Here is a 7,935-nt window from a genome sequence, read left to right as displayed (position 1 = left end):
TCCCGTATATCCCATCGCCGGCAGAAGCTGCCAGTCACCCGCCCAACTACCGGAGCGTCAGCCAATCAACACTGCCCATTGACACAGCAATCAATAACACGCTCCATAGCCTCTGACAGCCACAGCAGCAACCAATCAAACATCCACCCTAAGCACTACCCATGTATAAGACGACCCCCACTTTTAATGCATGATTTTTAAAGAAAAAGCACGGAAAAGCACGGTATTTGTTTACATTTCGAACCACCTTTGTCCTTGGGGGGAGTCACCTCCCTAAACCACAGATTGCTTAGAAATTAGGGGTTGTGTTCAGGCCAGCCCTCCTCAGAATAGACCTGTTGATGTTAATGGACATGACTTACCGTATTTTTCGTCCCATAGGACGCTCCGTCCCATAGGACGCACCTAGTTTTTTTGGGGGAAAATAAAGGAAATTTTTTTTTCCTTTATTTCCTCCCCCCAAAAGCAGGTCGGGGAAACCGAACCAGGTCGAGGAACAGCGGGATGGCGGCGCTGCGCCTCCCTGATGTCCCCCGAGCTTGTGGGGCTGGCCCATGTCTGCCCGGCGTGAGGGGCGCGCTGCTTCAGGGCGCCCGGCGCTCCGGGAAGCAAGCTGCTATCCGCAGCGTGGGGAGCCCTGCGGGGAACTCCTGCAAGGCTCCCCACGCTGCGGATGTCTTCCTGAAGCCTGGAGGGCGAGAGGGGTCGGTGCGCACCGACCCCTCTCGCTCTCCAAGCTTCAGCAAAAGCCTGCATTCGCCCCATAGGACGCACCCAGATTTCCCCTTCATTTTTGGAGGGGAAAAAGTGCGTCCTATAGGGCGAAAAATACGGTAGTTCCATTCATTTCAGAGGGTCTACTCTTGAGTAAAACTTAGTTGGGTACAACCACCTTAGGGCTGCAAGCAGTTCATTGGGGGTGGGACAAAGGGCCACATATTCACCAGGGGCAGAACTGAGAGGTATCACCCCATATTCTCACGTGCACAGACAACATAGCCCCTCTTGGCTTTTCCATGCCAATTATCTGTGGGAAAGGGTATTATCCAGTGCCTGCCCTACCCAGGGCAGACCTATTGAAATTTCTGTGTGTGTCTAACCTAGGTAAAGGTAAAGGGACCCCTGACCATTAGGTCCAGTCGTGGCTGACTCTGGGGTAGTGGCGCTCATCTCGCTTTATTGGCCAAGGGAGCTGGCATACAGCATCCGGGTCATATGGCCAGCATGACTAAGCTGCTTCTGGCGAAGCAGAGCAGCGCACGGAAACGCCGTTTACCTTCCTGCCGGAGCGGTACCTATTTATCTACTTGCACTTTGATGTGCTTTCGAACTGCTAGGTTGGCAGGAGCAGGGACCGAGCAACAGGAGCTCACCCCGTTGCGGGGATTCGAACCGTCGACCTTCTGAGCCCTAGGCTCTGTGGTTTAGACCACAGCTCCACCCGTGTTCCTATGTCTAACCTAGGTCTGTCAATTTTGGTGCGTCTACTCCCGAGTAGGATTTAGCTAGCTACAACCTTTGGAAGGCTGGGTGGGACGTTTGCCACCCTAGGGTTAGATGCGTCAATTAAAAGTCATTTTTAATTGACTAAAAATTGACCACCCACAATCTCTCTGGGAACTCCTTTTTTTCAAAAATAAAAAGAAATCTTACTTTATTTTAATAGATATACTTATTTAAACTACCAGAGGGCAACCATGAGTTTAAAAGAAGCAAATGCCACCACACAGATAACAGATGCTGCCTCTGATTTTTCATATATATATTTTAAAATACTTCTGAAAACACCATTAAGGCTGTTTCTCCCTCTCTCTTGTGTAGGTGGGCCTGGTGTTTTTTTTGGGGGGGGGGGGCTTTTGAATATTTATAAGAATATTTATAGATCACACACACACACACACACACACACACACACACACACACACACACGTAAAGTAATTAAAATGTAACAACCAGGTTGTGTTTTGGCGCTGACTGCCAAAGATGGTAATTAACAGGCAGAACTGAGGCCATTGATAAATCCCAAGTGCCATTTTATATTGAATGAAATATTTGTTCCTTCTACACTCTGGTGCAATTGTACTGAACACGAACAGCCCACAGGCTTTTATTGATTTATTGAGCAAATTCTTAAATGATAAATGTCTCAAGGCAGCAGCACACAGCAGTCTATAGTCCATGTGGGGAATGCTGCCTTAACCATGTGAGTTCAGGACAGCTGCGTGGGAGTGTAGAAGCAACTCCTTTTTGTGATTGGAAAGCTTTGAGAAGCATTTTGAGGAACAGGGAATGTGTGGGATGGCGCTGACCGAACTAGTAACTGATGATGCCACAAAAGCATCACCCTGGCAATGGATGAATCAGAGATTTCTGTCTTTCTTTTGATAGGAACTGTGGATAAGGTCTGAACTCACTGCCCTGTGGGTTCCTTGAAAAGGGATGATTGAAAACAGAAAGGTCAGGAGATGTCAAACAAAAAGTTCGTTTTTCTACTGTTAATTCCTGGCTGCATTTCAACAAATGTTGCCAACTGAATAATTCTTAATAGTTTTTCTCTTCCCACTTCATTGCATTCTCACTTTGAATCAGAACATGGTATCCTTTAGACATGTGGGTTTTCATCTATTTATTTTACTTTTTGGTTTAAGGAATTTATGCCAAACTCCTTTCTCTCAAACCACCTTACAGAAGGGGAAAAGAACAGAAAAAAACAGAAAAGAAAGTGCTATGCAAAATTTAAATTTATTTAAAATTAACTGACGAATGGTGCCCTTTATCTTATATGCCCTATCTTAGTGGAGAACTGAATTTAAGACTGGAAGAATGAGTAATTGGGAAAAACTTACACTGCCAGATTTGAAATTGACTGTCCCACGTTCCGGTATTTTGCCATTCCTATGCTGGAACTTGTGAAGAGAGACAGAAATAATCGGACTAAATGTCGACCTTTCCTTTAGATCTTGTTTAGTTTTTAACTTACCTTTATTCTTGTTCTGGGGATTCCTCTCCTGTTGTTTGCCATTTATGATTTGTAGGCACTTTCTGTTACAAAATTGATAAAAGCAGGGGGGGGGGGGCGGACTCACAGAAAATCCAGTATCTTGCGGCCTATTATCAACCACACAAGGAAATGTGAAATCTCTCAAAAACATTAAACTAGCGTGCCTTTGTAGAAGCCGCTGTTGGGGGAAAGACAAAAATATACACCAGCTAAAAGTTGCAAGAAATCACGCAGAGAGGAAGCCGCCACCTGAATTCTTGCTCTTTTTGTGTTTTCCTGAACATGAAACCCCATTCTCACGTCAAATCTCCAGCCGCACCTCTGATTGGTTCTCTCTGGCCACACCTCTGATTAATTTTACTCTTCATCAGAATTGTAAAGGTAAAGGTAAAGGGACCCCTGACCATTAGGTCCAGTCGCGGATGACTCTGGGGTTGCGGCGCTCATCTCGCTTTATTGGCCGAGGGAGCCGTGTACAGCTTCCAGGTCATGTGGCCAGCATGACTAAGCCGCTTCTGGCGAACCAGAGGAGTGCACGGAAACGCCGTTTACCTTCCCGCTGGAGCGGTACCTATTTATCTACTTGCACTTTGATGTGCTTTCGAACTGCCAGGTTGGCAGGAGCAGGGACCGAGCAATGGGAGCTCACCCCGTCATGGGGATTCGAACCGCCGACCTTCTGATTGGCAAGTCCTAGGCTCTGTGGTTTAACCCACAGCACCACCTGCATCCCTTCATCAGAATTTGTCCTCCATGAATTCATGACTTGGCACTAAAGATGCTTAGACGTCTTTTTGTTACCCTTCCTTTGCTTGCAACCTTCAGTTGCAATTTCGAACTTTTCTTTTGTTGCAATCTTCAGCGACGGATGATTCATGACGGATGCAACTTGGCAGCCCGTCGCCGTTAAACTGTGGAACTCACCGCTGCAGGAGGCCAGCAATTTGGATGGCCTTGAAAGATGGGCAAAAATGTATAGAAATCAGGATAAAAATTGTTGGAAATGTAAGAAGGAGGGGAACTTCCATCATATGTGTTGGACGTGTACCAGGGTGAAAGCCTATTGGGATCTAATTTACAATGAATTAAAAAAGATATTTAAATACAATTTCAATTTAAAAAACCAGAGGTGTTTCTGTTAGGTTTAATTGGAGATGAAATTCCAAAAAAAGATGTGAATTTGTTTATGTATGCCACAACGGCCGCAAGGCTCACAAATGGAAATCAGAGGAGCTTCCAACAGTGGAAGAATGGCGGAGCAAGATGGTGGAATATGTGGAGTTAGCAAAGCTGACAGGGAAGATCCGTAATCAGCGCGACGAACTGTTTCAAAAGGACTGGGGCAAATTTGTATTATATATGAAAGAGCGTTGTAAACATCTGAAAACGTTTGTAGGTTTGAGTTGAAATGTTTTGTCATGTGATTATAAGGAACTGATTTACATTTAATGAGGGGAATTTTTAAAAAAAATATGAGAGAAGGTAAAAAAGTGGTTATAGAAATGCTAAGAATAAATATGTATGGAAGTCAGAAAGAGGAGCGAGAGGAGGTCGATGCTCGGATAGAGCAATATTTGAGTTTATTGAATTAGGTATGGAAATTGTAACTATGATAAAGTCGAAAATGCAATAAAAATTATTATAAAGAAGAAAGAAAGAGGGAGGGATGGGCAAATTCATGGAGGAGAATAAGGCTATTGATAGTTACTAGCCGTGAAAGCTATGCTCTGCCTCCACTGTCAAAGGCAATAATACTTCTGAATTGCTGGAAACCATAGGAGGGGAAAGTTGCTGTTGGGGTTTTCCACAGGAATCTGGTTGGCCAGTGTGAAAACAGGATGCTGGATTAATCGGGCAGCAAGACTCTTGTCTTGCTCAGTGGAAAAAATTTAAGGATTATTTACAAAAATTTTATAAGTTATATGAATGTTAAGAATTTGCATGATTTGGAAAATCCAGCTTCAGCAATAAGATTTGGTGGTATGGGAAATTAAGTTATATTTATGAAAGGACTAAAGTTTAAAACAACACTACATTTATTTTAGAGTAAAAGTAAATTGATAATAAGTATTTTAAACCTAAAATATAATTATTCGAAAGAACAAAAGAACGCATGAAACAAGGTTATAATTTGCTGATATCTTTATTGTAAAGAATGCAGGGTGAGGGAGATGTGGGGAAGTCCGGTTGGTTATGGAAAAATGTTTTGGAAAGATGATTTTCTTTTTCTTTCTTCTTTTCTTTTTCTGTTATCTCTTTTATATATCTGACTTAATATCTGTATCTGGAAAAAAAAGCAATAATTTTTTTTTTTTTAAAAAAGCAAGACTCTTGTCAGGGGATGCCAACTTGAAAAAAATATTGGGGGGGGGGGCTGCAGGTAAACCCCACTCCGCATAATCAATCACAAGACATGGTGCACAAACACCATTTGAATGGCAATGCCCATCAACTGGGGTTGTGTGGCTTCCTCAAATATTTTATGGGGGGGGGTGTCCTGAAGGGACCTTGGCTTCAAGGAGTTTGGTCCTATGCTCTTGTATCACCCTCTTTCAGCTTTCCTTATCAAAACAACTACAGTGGTACCTCGGGTTAAGGACTTAATTCGTTCAGGAGGTCCTGAAACTGTTCTTAACCTGAGGTACCACTTTAGCTAATGGGGCCTCCCACTGCCGCCGCGCCACCACCATGCGATTTCTGTTCTCATCCTGAAGCAAAGTTCTTAACCTGAGGTACTGTTTCTGGGTTAGCGGAGTCTGTAACCTGAAGCGTCTGTAACCTGAAGCGTCTGTAACCCGAGGTACCACTGTACTTCTTCCGCAATCACTTATAGCCGAGTAAGATTGTTTTCCATAAACATGGTTTTAACAGCGAGTCCGTAAGTGACTGCGGAGGTCAATTCTGGATCCACACGTCCTTCCACAGTGGGGACGTAGGTTTCCGGGCAGGAGTTGATCATGGTGTGGATTTACCAAGCATGCCTTCCTCTTAGCATGTTTCTCCCTTTCGTCCTGAGTTCAAGTGTCTTCAAAGCCCAGGACACCTTTGGGAAAGGCTGTTCTCCAACTGGAGCGCTCGTAGGCCGTGTTTCCCAGTTGTCGGTGCTTATACAGTGATACCTCGGGTAAAGTACTTATTTCGTTCCAGAGGTCTGTACTTAACCTGAAACCGTTCTTAACCTGAAGCACCACTTTAGCTAATGGGGCCTCCTGCTGCTGCCGTGCCGCCAGAGCACGATTTCTGTTCTCATCCTGAAGTAAAGTTCTTAACCTGAGGAACTATTTCTGGGTTAGTGGAGTCTGTAACCTGAAGCATCTGTAACCTGAAGCATATTTAACCCGAGGTACCACTGTACTACATTTTTTAGATTTCCCTTGATCACATGCACAACACTCTAACCATTAGGCCACAGTGCCTCTCCCTCCCTCTGCAAAGCATGGGTCGCAATGGGCTTTTTGACAAAGGACATAGGTAAGGCATCAATCACATTCAAGGCACCATGACACCCCTTCGTTAACAGCCATGGCTTCCCTCAAAGAATCATGGGAACTGCTAAGGGTTCATAGAATCGTAAGACTGTTGGAGTCATCTAGTCCAATCTCCTTGCAATGCAGGGATCTCAACATCCCATTTTGAAACCAAACCAGACCCTGCTTAGCTTGGCAAATGGGCTAGCAGTTTTACTGCTATGCCATTAGCAGATCCCTTATCCTGCTCCCATCCCAGAGATATAATTCCTGAAATTTCCTGAGGAACAAGGGCAAAATCTGGATATACCAGCAGCTGGGAATCACATGTCTGGAGAGCGCTGCACTCATGTCCTGCTTGTGGGTTCAAACCCTGTGTTGGTCAAAAGATCCCGTTCCAACTTTGATTCTTTGATTCTAACCTCAGGCTTTTATGTTCTTAAGGCAGGACCACTGGTCCCAGCAGTTGTTGTTGTTGTTGTTTAGTTGTTTAGTCGTGTCCGACTCTTCGTGACCCCATGGACCAGAGCATGCCAGGCACTCCTGTCTTCCACTGCCTCCCGCAGTTTGGTCAAACTCATGCTGGTAGCTTCGAGAACACTGTCCAACCATCTTGTCCTCTGTCGTCCCCTTCTCCTTGTGCCCTCCATCTTTCCCAACATCAGGGTCTTTTCCAGGGAGTCTTCTCTTCTCATGATGTGGCCAAAGTATTGGAGTCTCAGCTTCAGGATCTGTCCTTCCAGTGAGCACTCAGGGCTGATTTCCTTCAGAATGGAGTGGTTTGATGTTCTTGCAGTCCATGGGACTCTCAAGAGTCTCCTCCAGCACCATAATTCAAAAGCATCCATTCTTCGGCGATCAGCCTTCTTTATGGTCCAGCTCTCACTTCCATACATCACTACCAGGAAATCCATAGCTTTAACTATACGGACCTTTGTTGGCAAGGTGATGTCTCTGCTTTTTAAGATGCTGTCTAGGTTTGTCATTGCTTTTCTCCATCAACCAAATTGATGGAGCCTCCATATTTAGAGGCAGTTTACCCCCAAATGACAGTTTTGGTGGTGAATGGCTGCAGGTAAGTGGTCTTAAAGCTCGGGTCCTGGTTGGCCACTGTGTGACCAAGACGCTGGACCCTTTCAGTCTGACCCAGCAGGGAAAGCCCCCCCCCTCAATCTTGCATTACTAAATAAATGAACCCACAGCCAACTATGAGACTGCTCCAGACCAGCCATCAACCCTTGCTATTCATTACCAGTGTATCACTTAAGCATAAATGTTCTCTGGGTGTGTGTGATCTTACACATTACAAAAGGCAGAGTCATTTAATAGCGACACGTTTTTTAAAAAAGGCGTGACTTTCTCCCCCCCCTAAAAAAAACCCTTTAAGAAATGAAAATAACACCCAAATAGTTCTGTTATCAGTCCAGCCTCGCCACACGCTGCCTGCTATAAGAGATTACTTGCTGC

At 44.7% G+C, this 7,935-nt stretch overlaps 1 long non-coding RNA gene across 1 annotated transcript in view; it reads right to left on the bottom strand.

Annotated features, from left to right (window-relative positions):
• The window catches only part of LOC310712110, a 159,962-nt gene that overhangs the window by 141,078 nt on the left and 10,949 nt on the right, over window positions 1-7,935 (bottom strand). The window lies entirely within an intron of this gene.

The sequence above is a fragment of the Podarcis liolepis genome, assembly GCF_965112155.1.
Source record: "Podarcis liolepis genome assembly, chromosome: 7".
Taxonomy (NCBI): domain Eukaryota; kingdom Metazoa; phylum Chordata; class Lepidosauria; order Squamata; family Lacertidae; genus Podarcis; species Podarcis liolepis.
The sequence above is the reverse complement of the archived record's forward strand: the minus strand, read 5'-3'. Positions and strand labels throughout refer to the sequence as shown.